The sequence below is a fragment of the Anas platyrhynchos genome, chromosome 7, assembly GCF_047663525.1.
Source record: "Anas platyrhynchos isolate ZD024472 breed Pekin duck chromosome 7, IASCAAS_PekinDuck_T2T, whole genome shotgun sequence".
Lineage (NCBI taxonomy): Eukaryota > Metazoa > Chordata > Aves > Anseriformes > Anatidae > Anas > Anas platyrhynchos.
Window position 1 is genome coordinate 3,065,286 of NC_092593.1, and position 14,552 is coordinate 3,079,837.

Genomic DNA, 14,552 nt, shown 5'->3' on the forward strand with positions numbered 1-14,552 from the left:
AGCCCCCAACACAAAGCCACGCTGCTGAGCAGTGCTCGTCCCATGTGTGGCTCACACGAGAGCAGCACCACGTACGTGTGCTTGGTGCCGAGCAGGGCACAGCACGACACCACCTCACAGCACACCCAGGGTTTGAGGTACAAAATGCCCATCACCCTATAGATATAGGTCTGTAATTGAAACTTGGCCGTATGAGGGGCTCTGTGGTCACCTAGGTGCCAGGTGGGCAAAATCCTCTGAAACAGAAGGAATATTCCTCTTAAAAATCGTGTTCAGAAAGCACAGGCCCATCATGGCCTAGATAAATCAAGAGTAGATCTTCCCAGCTGTGTGAAACTGCACACTTTGCCAACTCAAGCTCTTTAGATGTGTTACTGGAAGAGAGTTAATACGGTTAACAGAGACCTGTGCTACCAGATAGCAATCTTCACAACTGAAATCTCACACGCAGATGCGAACACCATCAAACCAGTGAAGACCATCCTCTCCGGAGCCAGCTATCACTTCAGATACGTTCGTTGTGTTTGTCATTTGTCAGCAAACTGCAGACTGCGTGTGGCGCTTTTAACGAGCGTCTCCATGACTGCAGAAATGACAAGTTCCTATGGCACACGCCCCATCCCCAAACTGTTGGGGTTTGGATAACATCCACCTGTTTTTGGGCTGCTGTAGTACTTGTCCTTCATCTAGCCAGGGAAGTGAGAAGTGGTGTTCTGTCAGACAAGCTCCACTTACGACTGACCAACTTTACAGAAGCTCTCGAGTATCTTTAGCATTCAGATCTGCAAAACTTTGTCTCATTTTATGTGCCTCGCAGCTGCAGGAGCCACAGGAGCTGCTGCGTGTAACCCATTTCTCCAGCCTGCCGTAACTCTGAGAGCAGCCAGTGCCTTCTACACGTCTCTGTGGCTGGTGGGACAGGGTCCCCAATTCTCACCAACCATCAGGTTGTCACCTGCTGACACCGACCTTCAGCCCCAGGCAGGTGCAGCTCCTCTGACAGCAGCAGAATGGGGCTCTGGCACCGGCTGGGAGGCAGAACCAAGGGATTTATTGAACCAGCTGTATCTGAGCTTCGAAAAGGTGATGGGAAACACTTGTGCAAGAGAGCTTAAGGAGGACAAACACATTCTTTCACAGCGTACTACCTCACCGACTGGTTGCAGCGGTTCAGAAAGCAGCAATTAGGCACAACTGCAAGATGCAGCTCTACACATCTGGGTCACAGACAGCACGGCCGAGGTGTGGGGCTCTGCAAGCAGGATCCCTGCGTGCTCACACTTGCGTGGTTCAGTAATGTTACCGTGTGCTGTACTGACCCTCATGAGCACAGGGGGTCAGCACAAGTCAAGCACCTAGCCAGGCCATCCCCCTGAACCCAAACCAACAATTTTTCTGTGCGAATGGCATCTCAGGAGAGGATAATGCTCATGATACATGCGAGTCCAACGCAAGTCTCAACTGGCAAGGGCATGACTGCTCTTACAGGCTCCGTAGTTCAGCACGGCGTATCTGGCTCCACCTGCTCCTCTCTTCAGGACGTACACACCCCGCAGTCTGCAGCGCACGTTCCAGAAGCATTACCAGTTCACAAGGCTGGGAGGACGGCTAATATGCACGCTTGTTGTTTTTGCAAATGCCGCTGTCAAACCGACAGCTCTGCTGCTGGACACAGCAAAACCCAGCTGGGCAGCATGGGCAGGGAGGGCACAGACCAGGGTGTGTGGGCAGCAATATGCCCAGACAGCAGCACACATCCCGGGGAGCACACAGCAGGCGCTGGGAGCAGAGCCCAGCGGCCCAATGATCCCCAACTAGTTCTGTGAGCACTGCCCATGCCTTCAAGAGAGGGATAAATCTGCTGAATGGAACATACACGGATGTGGACAGCAGTATGGGGAGGAGAAACACCTCCTCCCACCGCCCCCACAAACAAACGAACATTTAATTTATCTGTTTGAGTTGCTATCTTTGCTCCATAATGACAAATCCACTCTCAAAAAGTTAAAAAAAAGAAAAAAGAAAAAAACTAACAGCAAAAAGCCCATTAAAATGTCTTTGGATACATAAGCATTCAAGAAGAGAAGAGCAAGAGCTCTTCACCTCCAGCTCCCTCACGCTGGTGGCTCAGTGCTCCCTCCACATCCTGTCCAGAGCTACCTACTGTTGGCTGCAGATAATCTCTTCCAGGCTTCCCAAATGCTGACACAGGAACCTCTGTGAGCATGCTGAACTACTTCCTTTCTTCCTGGAAAAGATTTAATAACCTGCAACTTTCTTCTGTGCCCTACTTGTAGTCTATCGTTTTCTTGCTTCTCGTATCAAATCTGCTAAAATAAAATTTTATAGAGTGACGATTCAACAAAGGAAAAACTATAAAGTTAGTTCTGACAGCTCCCCTTCTCAAAAAATTTAATCAAAAAAAGAAAGAAAAAAAATTCCTTTGCCCTTGAAAAGATGAATTGAATAGCCTTAGGTATTCTATAGTTATATTTATGAAAAAGTTTTTTGGACACTAAACACAAGTCTCTATAGGAATGAGGAAAATGTTTTGCCCAAGCCATAAACTTCTTTTTCCATTGCACAGAGAAAACATGCTACGCTCCGCTGCCAGACATAAGCTCACCTCTCCGAGATGTGCAAGTCCCATCCAGTACCTGAAGGGAAGGAGCTCTATCAGGTAATCCTAACAAATCACGCAGCTCCCCAAAAAGGCGCACACAGACGCACGCAAACATAGGCTACTCAAAGTGAGGAAAGCAGTGCTCTCCTCTATGGAAACACAGCTGTTTGTTTTTTTTTTTTAATTATTTAGAAGTTCCATTTTTATTTTTTAATTTATTACGGAAACTGTGTTATTAACTCTTAAATTAATGCCAATATTAAAATAGTAGCACCAGATCACAGTACATAGTATCAAACCCACCAACAAAACTTTAATAGATCAGAGAACGTGTGTTACTTTCCTATGTGGGATAAGCATTCTACTTTATTTTAAAGTCAGAGTATGAGCTACATAAAAGTAACGTAAAACTCCCTGTTTATAAATAAAAGCGAGGCCAGCACTCTTGAGCATTCCAAATCTCCAAGTATTTCCCATTTAATATCTCATTCTTAAACGCTGGGGAAGTTTACTTTCCTCACTTTAATCCAAACCAAATTGGACTATAAAATTTCTTATTTCATAATAGCAAGAAAAATACCTAACAAGACGGATCGGGACAGATTAATCCAGCTGCTGATGGTGCATTTATTTTTCTTGCAGAACGGGCATTATCACTTTGTTAGATCCACCCACCTCTGCATCTATCCGAAGTCAAATAGTCAATTGGCCAGTGCATTGCCATATAAAATCTAAATTAAAAAAAAAAAAGTCTTAAGTCTGTTTTTCTAACTTAAAACAATTACTTATTAACATAGTCATCAGATACTGAACTACGGGAGAAATACCTAACTTGATGCTACTTTGCAGATAAATTTTATTTCAGCTGATTGAACAAATCCCTTTCTCGTGTTTTTGGCAGAATTGTATCCGAATATTTATTTATAAGGAAGCTGTACAGCTGTTGCAGTTTAGAGAAAAACATAAATTAAAAAAAATAAAATACTCTCCCAAAATACTTAAAGTCTTGAACAGGAAAAAAGGGATAAAAAAAATAAGTTCATTTCTTTTAAGTTCAAAAACATTCCCTTCTAGCCAATGCAAACACTGACACAGAACAGCATCAGCAACTGGAATTTAAGCTGTCCAATAGAAATTAAATTTAGAAATCAAGTTTCCCTCATTATTAGAAATCTCCTCTACTGTTCACCCTAAATTATCACTTCTCTTTTCTTATTCTTTACGGAACTATTTAAAATCATTCCACTGTATTAAGTCCAAAATCATTTTCAGAGAAGTCAATGAAAAAAAATCCCTCATTATTACTATTATTCTGCATTACTGTAATACCAGGGCTCCAGGAGGATTGACAAACACGCAGAAAGACATTGTCCAGAAGATGCACACAAACTAGGCAGCCTTTTCATCCAGAGGGATCAGAAAATAACTCTTAAAATGTGGGCTGTTAAAATAAATAAATAACTAAATATCAACACATCTGGTTCCTCCTTCTGCTCAGGGTCCTCAAAAATATTTGTTCCTATTTCTGACGAAGTACAAATGTTATTCAAGGGGCGCTTGTTTCCTCACTAAGGTACATCGAGCTTAATTCCTATGGCATAAGCCATGCTTTGGGCCAGTATCTTAAACTGGAAGATACCGTATGGCGTGTTAAGGCTCCTGCTCAATAAAAGACTTTTGTCTGTAACCAATACAAGACTGTCTGTCCCTGTATATATGCCCGGAAATCTTAATCTGAAAAGGAAGATGCAAGCCATTTTAAAAATAATTCTCATGTTTTTATTAATTGTAAAGCACACGCTTCTGTTTCTGTGAAATAAATTCAGTCTTGAAACTCTGAAGACAAGAGTTAAAAAATAAGTTAAATTCTCTACCAGAATGCATTTGCTCAAGTGCAAAGCTAACAAATGCTAAAATTTTTGGCAACGCTTCTGCATTTCTGAATCATTAGGTAGTCAAACTATTTTTTGATTTTGCTTGCGTGATGTTGGATTATAATAATCCATATAAATCAGTGGTTTCCCCTCGCTAGGAATACTGTGTTTACTTCTGGTCATCTGATGTCGAAAAGATGCATTAAAAAACGGGGAGGTTCAGAAATAAATAACAAAAGCCACTTGCACATACAGTAGTGGCTCAGAAATGTTTACTTTAGAGACGAAGGAGAAGGAATATAGTCAAAGTAAACAAAATGATGGAGAGCCAGAGAAGGTATGCTGAGCATTTCAGTCACCCTTCTCAGAATATAATGACGGGATGCTTTGCCTCACAAAAACTTAAACATGTAGGTCTTTGGAAAGAGACCTGCTTATGGCAGAACTCTCTGATGCTCCCCTCCAGCCGAACTCACAGCCACGAGACAGACCCAGAGGAGGACAAAGCAGAGAGCTGGACCCAAGTCATGCATTTAGTTGCCTAGAGACTTCACTCCTGGAAACCTAAACATCTAGGCCAAAGTCCTCAAGATATTTAAGCGCTTCTTTCCTACTGATAGTGGCTGTCGCTTGAAAACAACGGGCTTGCCATCCGTGTCTGTCTGATGATCGAGACTGTAGCAACCTGAAGTCTTCCAAGTCTAGTAAAAATATTGTGAATTTATGTATGAGCCTGATAGCAGTCAGATGCCTCTTTATTTCCCTTTTGTGATCAAGTCATCCTGTGACTCTCTCTTAAGCAGAGCCTGTTATTAAGCAGCACTTCCTAGTTGATGCTGCGTGAGAGTCAAAAGCAGGGCTCCCTCCGTGTGTCCCTGGAAGGCCACCAGCTCCCTCCCGTAAGATCTGGCCACCTCCCTGTCCCTGCTCACTGCCCCACCAGGCAGTGCTCCTGCCCACGATGTGCCAGGGGCTCTCGGGTCCACCTTCCCTCTCTCTGATGGTGAGCAGAAGACTCTGCCTCCCATGTAGCCAGCGCGCCCAACCTCACACATGGTGGTAGGATGCTCATCCACCCCTTAAAGCATCTCGCTCCTCCAGCGAAGGCAGCTTCAGCCTGCTTGTTGTGCACAGAAGTCACCGTATTTCTACCTGGTGATGCATTCTCTGCTGTGAATTTCCAAACTCAGCGCACACTCAAGGTCTTATGACGAGGGACAGTCGGTGCCATGGAGCTCAAGCAGGACAGAAATGCAGCATGAGGTACAGAGGAAGCCAGGGATGGAGAAACCATGGATTATACTGGACAGGATTAACGCAGAGATTAAAAAGGCAGTAATTATTTGCAGATTTTTGATGAATGCAAGTATTTGGATAACCTAATCCTAAAACAGCACCTGCCTGTGGAGACCTCTGTTGCACAGACCTTCAGAGCCCACAGCAGAACACTACGTAGGAGTCTCTGTGATGCTATGGAGCTTTGCCACCAAGACACCGATAACTGGAGGTGCTTTAAGATACCTTCAGTTTAAGGCTCACCAGTAGTTAGCAGTGAATAATTTTACATTCACCACCATTACATGAAAAATTTTGTTATATTACGTACGGATTTTGATTACTTCTACCAAAACAGCAACTAAAGAGTATTGTTTCATTTTTTTTTTACAATAGGAGCTCTGAAACATTGTAGACGTACAGATACTAGTATTATAATTATTTGCAATAATTAGCAAAAGCTGAACATGAAGGCCTTTCATACTGTTTTGTTAAAAGCAATAACATTAAGAATACGCATAATATACTTCCAACAGTTGCACCGCAGGATAAATGGTTTTCAGGTCATTCTTTCAAAGCCATAACTTAAAAACCAAAACCAAATAAAGTTAAACTTAGTTTTCTTCAGAGTAGATCAATACTTGGAGAAAGCAGATTTGCTGTTTTCAGATAAAAGGAAAAAAAATGTAGACAACTTCTGCAAGATTTATGCATTAATTTCCTAACTGTTATTGCTCTGATAATTATTATTTAAGAAAAGTTATGTAGGTCCTACCACACAGGAATGTTTTCACTTGCATAATGTATTCTTAAGTTCCTTCTACATTAAAAAAATAAAAAAAGACTTAAGCTATCTTTCAATTTCCTGCTTATTTTTCAGTTCTGGGGTATGCTCCCCAAGTTTGTGTGTCTGTAGATTCTCAGCTGCGATCTTACATCAGATACGGACTTGTGAGTTGCAAAAAATGATCAAGACTGATTCATAACTGAAGTTTTGAGGGAAAAAAAAAAAAAAAGGAACATGGGAAAAAGACCAGCAAAAACCACAAGCACAGGAAGAAAGCTAAATATGTAAGGTGATCCACTAGGAATCCACATACCAGCTGATTAAGAAGTCGCCTAACGACCAGCTTACGAGATCATTACATGGTTGGAACTGCTCACTCCCCCAGTACCTTCAGTGAAGTTAGAACTCGTGAAAAATTCAGGTTTAGGGTTTTATCCAGCACCCCTTAACAAATATCCATGCCCTGACATCGGTGAAAACAAAATAGACCTTTGTTTCCCCCACTTATTTATCGTACAGGATTTTAATCACAAAATACTGAGTGTACAAATAAAGTATTTGACTGATAAATCAAAAAATTAAAATCACCTTACACAGCAATATCATAAATACCCCAAGTTACATGCCTAATAAACATGTATCGTTGAGGAATTGTAATTCGGCCAAGGAGCGATGCAAAACCCTAACAAAGATGTCAGAAGTATAATCCAGCTTTCAGCAAAAACATCCACACCACCACAGCGAGCACTGCAACTTTATAGATAGTACGCTCTGCACAGATGGACAAGTAATTTTTAGAAATGAATCACGCTGCAAATGATTTTACTAATTTTAAAACAGAGGTGAGGAACCAATAGCCTACAGGCCAGATAAGGCTTGCTTCTTCGGTTCAGATGGCCTACAGACACGTACTTGCTCCACTGCCTAATAACGCCAAGGCAGACCTCAAGGAAAATCACCCATGATTTAAAAGGCTCCAACAATTCACATATTTTTAAACATATAAACCTTAAACACCAACATCAGCCTGAAGTTTAGAGTATTGAATGAAATCTATGCTATTAGTTCACATCTAAAAAAAAAACCCACAAAACCCAAGACGCTAATCGTGTTACTTCCCCTTAAATATAGCACATCCTCGCTATCCTGAGACGGTGGGACTTCACAGCCCTAAACATTTAAATCATCTGAGTAGAGGAAAATTAGGGATCAGGGGTGCTTTGAATTCGGAGAGCAGCCCATGCGCGGTTGCGGCAGAAGTATCCTGATACCTGCTTCGATAGGGAGTAACATATTCCACGGTGCTTATGCAGGAGAAAACTTCCCCTGAAATCAATTCCTGCTTTGCCTTGAAAAGATGCAGCCCCAAATATAGATTTCAGTCTTTCATGGGCAGCCTTTAGTGCAGCGCATTTTTGAGCCTGAAAATGTATGCGAGGTTCTAAATATGAAAAGAATAACAAGTAAAAAAGTTCAAAGGAACAGACCGAGAAAGAGAGAAATCCTGAGCTACCAGGCTATTTTCATCCTTTCTGGCAATTATTTGCAGCTGCCCCGAACATATTGATATTTAGTAAACTGCAGGCTGCAGCTTTAATTGAAGTTTGAATGTTATAAACAGTTCGCTGCCTGGCTCTGGCCTGCGCTCTAATACCATCAGCAGAGCAGAGATGGGAAGCATAAACAAACCTTTTAACTAGATTACAGTTTCTAAAACGGCCAAGAAATCCTTCGGCAAGAACTCCTGTGTGACAAAACCTTCAGGAAGGGAAAATATTTTGAAACAGTATCTTAAAAAAGCCTAACCTTTCCTAAGGTGGCATGAGCGGGAGCCCTCTGAGGAACGTGACTTGCATGTTCTCAAATGGGGCTGTCCTCGGGAAACACGCTCTGAGGGGAGGGACGAAAAATAAAGCCAAAACCCAACCAGAATGTCTTACAGCAAAGATATATCGTCTGCTTGCAAAATGGAATGATATTAAGAAAAAAGCTTTTCAAAAATACTTCAAAATGCATCAAATTTAGTCAGTGTTCAACTGCCGGCAGATCTTAGCGCTCCTCACCTCAAGAAGCCATGCTCAAGAACCACACAACTGAAACTCAGTGCATCTCCAACACGTCTAGCCCTTGAATCCGACCCTTCTAATTACACATTTGAGCCAAGCTTCTTCCTCACAAGGCTTACAAGGGGACAACACATCCCCCTTTCTGTCCCATAAACTGTGAAGGAGAAAAGGCAGCTCCGTTCTAAGAAATCGGCTCACCACAAACCTTTGACTAATCCATGTCATTAGTCAATGATGTCATTTGCCTACTTTTGCAAGGTCTTCTTAAGAAGAAAAAAGAAAATAAAAGAAAAAAGAAAAAGCAGATATTCAAAAATTCATCTCCCCTAGGGACCGGAGAGTGATCCAGCAAAAACTTTCTTTTCTGCTCATCTATGTACATAGAAAATAAATTTTACCTCATGAAGTCAACAGCATGCTTATGTAAAACTAAGCACGGAAGTCTTCAGTCCATCTGAGCCTTTAAAGTAACAAAAGAAAGCAGCAGCTCCCCGTGCCCCCAGCTTGAAAGCAGTTTGGGTCCACAGCATGAAGGAAAAGCCAGCGCCGGCACAGCCCTACCAGGACACAGCAAATTTGTGCTCCTTCTGGTGGGGCTATCAAACAAATGGGTGTATACAGGAACATAAATACATACAGGCGTGTGTGTACGTGTATACACATACATGTATGAAAACACGGTTTCGATACATAGGTAAAAGCCTGCAGAACGAAGACAAAAGCGCTTAACGCGTTTATATGAAGAGCTTAGTAGGCCGTAACAGGCGATCCGAAATAACGCGTTGGCAACCATCTACCAGAACTGAAAAATAAATCTCTAAAATAGGAAAATTTAAATTTAATGTATTTTTTTTTTTTTGGAAAAACTGAATTGCTTGCATTCTGTAGGCCTACCTTTTCTTTGGTTGACCTCTACTCTTCTCCTAAGTCAGGCCACGCTCGTTTCTTTGGCAGCCGGGTACAAGGCAACAGTATTGCAAGCCTCTCCTTATCTACAGGCTGAGAATATCACCATTTGATCCAACAGGATTTGTTGGGCAAACAATTGACAACTGTTCTGGTTCCCCCACCTGGGGATTTTCCTCAGCGAGGCCACGCTACCGATTCTGCGAACCAAGGGCCCTCGTATTTAAGATGCTATTTACGGTTTAGATTACTCCTCCCTCAGTAAATTACCAAAATAATCCTGGATTTAATATCACTGAAAATCTAGACTAACCTCAAATTAAGAGAATTTATATATATATGTGTATGTATAAAAATAAATCCTGGGCTTCGTCTCCACATTGTATGGGAATAATGTAATTAACATAGTGCTGCTGTGGTCTTAGTTACCAGATATTGTCACAAGGTAAGAATTTTTAAAGCACTGTTTTGGTTGCTTTATTTTAAAAATATTTCCTGCAAAAGAATTAAAAAGTTGAAGAATTTAACCATAGTAATAAATGAAGTCCTCTATTCCTTCTTTGATGAAGGAAGTTGGTAGAAAGCTCATCAAGAATTTCCAATCATTTTAATGCTTCCATGTTTTAAGTAAATTTAAAGCTCTCAGAACAGAGGATTCAGCAAAAAAAACCACCCTCAAAGCCCCAAACCCAGTGAACCAACATCTGGAGATGAGAGAGGCACTCAAAGGCACCCTCGGTGATTTGTTCCTTAGTCATCCCCATGGGAAGGCCAGGGGGTAATGGAGATTTTTGTGATGGGAACACCTGTCAGGCTGCAGATAAACCGAGATGATCAACTCATTTCACAAAGGTCTATGAATAGCCATCTCATGGTAATGACTGATTCCTGCTGCCATGTGCCAGATCAAAACAACAACTCCGAGGTAAGACTGCAAACGCAGATCTTTGGAGCCTCAAAATTGCTTTAGTTTAAAACAGAAGTTAAAATGATCTACCTCTGACACTTCTTTTTTATATTCCTGCATGTAGATACCCACATGCGTTTGTGTACATAGCTAGACATGTAAGCCCATGTACTCATACACTTTATAATTTTGTATTCTATGTGGTTTTGACAAATTTTAATTGACTTAAAAAATCTGCCAAGTCTGAGCTCCTTTCTAGACAACTCATCAGCAAGTAGGTATCACAGTACGAACCAACTCGGAATTGGGAGACTGGAAAGGAGTCAGCACTGCTTCATTTCTGATCTGCTGCTTTTTATTAGCTTCCCACCTGATTCAATCCTAGTTCCACAGCTTTCAGGATGCTTTAATTTCCAAATTTCTGTTCCTAATCCAGGCTCTGGTTCTTGTGCAGGCCTATCTGAAACTGACTGAGCAGGATTATGCCACCTAATCGTTCCCAAAATAATCACAAAGAAAAGCCAACGAGAGTCCGTGCTTTCAAACACGCAGATCACTCTTACAAAGAAGGTCCTTAATGACATAAGCACACTCGGAAACGTATCCCATCTCTCTTTATTATCAAAACTCTTGATTAGGCAACTCTTGATACTCCTGATGGGATGATACGGAAGCCAACACAGGGTCCTTAAAAAGGAACAAACAAAGCGAGCCCCAAACCGCACAACAGACCCCAAAGGAGCACCAGAACTCCCCGCTCTTCACAAGTTTTAACAGCACTGTTGAAAAGGAAGCCCCGTCACTTTGAAATTTGGTGTCCTGAGCCATTTATAGACGAGATTCTTCTCTCATGAGCTGCCGAGACCACGAGGCTTCTGAAGCCCCAGGTGGGCACGAGGGGCCACCCTCCCACCTTACGGGCTCAGACACAAGCACTGCTCTTCCAGACCTTCAAGGTACTGAAGACATACAAGGAATCACCATGAATAACAAGAGAAAACCCAACATCCTACTGACAAACCACGTCAAATAAACCCCAGAGTAAAAGGAGGCATCCCGTTTTTGAGCGGACCGTTGCTTAGGCCAACATCCTTGGTGCTTTTTACAACAAAGAGCGAGCCCGATCCCTCCAGATCCAAAGAACGAGAGGACTGTAAGCATGGAAAAGTTAAAGTATTTCAAGAACTCTGTCAAAAAGCAGGAGGCTCTTTAAACACCCCCTTCCCCAGACCAAACACAAACACATTTGACAACAACGCGTGCATGGTACAATGGTAGACTTTGAGGAAAGGCTTCCAAAGACAAATCTACGCCTGGCCCAAAGAGAACTTCACATCTAGCGATTAATCTTTGCTCAAAAGACAATTCATGGAAAGAGATGCACAAAGCTCTCCTGGAAGCAACCAGCGTCTGTAAGTACCTACTGATAACAGCAGCGGAAAGAGCTTCAAAAAGCCCCACAAAACTCCGTCACAGCTGCTGATAACTCGCAGTCTTCTGTAAAACGAGCTGAAGGCCTCGATTCTTTCAGTCCTTCGCACGCTGTTGTGACAGCCACCAGCCGCCCCAAATTAGCCCTAGACCCCTCTGTAGGAGGCAATCCCATGGAAATGCAGGAATTACGCCTGGGACAGCCCCGAACGCACTCCCCAGCCCCACAAAGGGCTCCTTGGGATGGACAGGCCTCCCCTACCAAATCTCCCCAGCTTTTCTTTCCAGCGCAGACCTGGCTGCAGGAGCTGGAGACCTATGGAAACTACGGGTTTCTCAGCGATTTCACCCCTAGGATTTAACACCAGAGAAGGCCCTGAATCACTCCATCCAGTTTTGGAGTCCTGGTAGGGCGTTTTACCGAGCAACCGTGTTAAATCGAATCGTATCAATTTCCAACATTAAAGCAGGAAGAAAAGGAAGCGTGAATCTGCAATAAATAATACATCGCATCGGCTGCGGGCCTTCAAACCCACAGACCCGCAGCTCCACTTGGACCGGGAGCACAGTCCTGAGGCTGCTATGGCTTCCCACAACCAGATGAGAGTACAACGGGACCTCCAGTTGAGAAAGAAGCCTTGCTATGACAAACACAACCCCCTGTCCTTTATTCCTGGACAGTCTGCTGCTGTCCAGTTCTTGCAAGTAGTAAAGTAAATAAGAGGAGAGCCACACATTTAAAGAACGGGGTCTGTGCGCGCAGCCGCTGGGTTTGAAGACCCAAAATTTTGGCAAAGCGATAATCACGTGTTTAAAACCCAAGGCAACTAGTTTGCTCCTGCTAACACAAAACTAAGCGCAAACTACTGAAACAACTACAGCTCTGGCTTCAACTCTTTGTAGCGGTATTTTTAAGTCCCGGCCCAAACAGATATCGCTCCCGCTCCTCGCACCAATCAAACTACCGCTTCCTCCAACAGCGTGCTCACAACAACCAGGTATTTATGCACAAATTGGAAACCAGAGACAACAACGTGATCAGGGAGGGTTCCTTCTTGTGGGTCTCCTGCCCGCATGAGGCAGAGGGGACGCCCGCTCGCTGCTGACCTCCATTTAGCTGCCATGCCCCAACCAAACTCATACTCACGGCCTACTCCACAGTTCAGCATACGCCAGGGTGCTCAACACCCCGAGCCCTCAAACCGTCCTCCCGAAATCACGAAGAGCTCCATTAAAGCTCCAGAAACCAGCAGACCCCAGCGATTTCACCGTCAACACCGGGCTGCCATAGGGGGGGGGGGGGGGGCTCTGATTTCAACTCCGCGTCCCTGCCCCGGACTCCTACTTCTGGGCTCTCCGCTAGCCCCTGGCAGGCTGGTCCCGGCGTTTCCTCGTCCCCTCACCTCGGGGCTGTGCCGGGTGGGTTTGGGTGCAAACCCCGCACGCTCGGCCCGCCGGCGGTGCGGCTGGAGGGGAGCCGTGGCCTTTGGCGGCACAAGGCCGTGGCGAGCGAGATGACAACAAAAATACCTGCCAGACGCTGCCGCCGGCCGCGGGCGAGCTGTAGGGCCAGCCCCGGGTTGTAGGGGGCTGCCAGGCTTTGTAGGGCCGGGGCCTGGGCTCGGGGAACTCGGGGCTGGCGGCTGGAAGGCCACCGGCGGCGGCCCAGCGGGGGGCAGACCCCGGGGACCCCAATACACGCAGCCACCTCCTATAGGGCCGGCCACCCCGATACCTCCGGCCGTCCCCTATATGCCCGGATCCCCCGATACCTCCGTGTACCCTGCATACCCCCAGCCACCCCAGTTACCCCCAGCCACCCCAATACCTCCGCTAACCCCCCATATCCCCAGCCACCCCAATACCTCCGCAACCCCCCTATATCCCCATGCACCCCCCCCACCTCCAGCCACCCCAATACCTCGGGGTACCCCCCATTCCCCCAACCACCCCCCACACCCCCCACACCCCCTTTACCTCAGGACCCCCCAACACCTCCATGACCCCCCCAGCACCCCCCTCACCCCATACACCCCCCCACACCCTATACACCCCCCCAGCCCCCCCCGTTTTGCCTGTTCCCCAACTTTCCCTACAAAAACACCCCCCCCACCCCCCGCAGACCCCCTCCCCTCCTCGAGCAGCCCCTCCACTCTTATTTTTTTCGCGTTTTTTCGCCTTGTTTTCCCTCCCTCCCTCCCCCCCCCCCCCCCCCCCCCCCGGCCCGGCCCGGCACTCACCTCGGCGGCCCCCCGGCGGCGCAGGCGGCGGCGCACACAAAGGGCAATAAAGGGGGAGGAGGGGAGCGAGGGGGGGGGGGGGGGGTGAAAGGAAAAGGAAAGAGAAAAGGGAAAAAAAAAAAAAAAAAAAGAGGGGGGGGGGGAACCCGACTGAGGCGCCGCCGCCGCCGCCGCCCGCGGGGCTGGGAGGAAGCAGAGGAGGAATTGAGGAAGGGAAAAGGGGGAGAGGGAGGGGGGGGGGTGCAGGGGAAAAAGGGGAGAAAGGGAAAGGGGGGGGGGTGAACTGTCGGCCTGTCCCTTTAACGGGGTGAAGCCCGGCGCCCCCCGCCCCCCCCCGCGCTCCGCATCTCGTCAGCGGCCGCCGCGCTTCGGGTGCGGGGCTCGGCGCGGCGCGGCCGGGCGGCGAGCGAGGAGCGGGCAGCGCGCATGCGCCCCACGGGGAG

The 14,552-nt window shown here is 45.7% G+C and overlaps 1 protein-coding gene across 8 annotated transcripts in view; it reads right to left on the minus strand.

Annotated features, from left to right (window-relative positions):
- Positions 1-14,472, minus strand: part of MBD5 (methyl-CpG binding domain protein 5) — a 127,087-nt gene extending 112,615 nt beyond the window's left edge. For 5 of the 8 annotated variants that reach the window (XM_027458454.3, XM_027458453.3, XM_027458451.3 and 2 more), the window contains exon 1: positions 14,110-14,472. The gene's annotated coding sequence lies outside the window, so the exon portion shown is untranslated. The remainder of the gene's footprint in view (positions 1-14,109) is intronic. The other 3 variants (XM_027458456.3, XM_027458455.3, XM_027458457.3) reach the window with 2 other exon arrangements.
- Between the last annotated feature and the right edge of the window lie 80 nt (positions 14,473-14,552).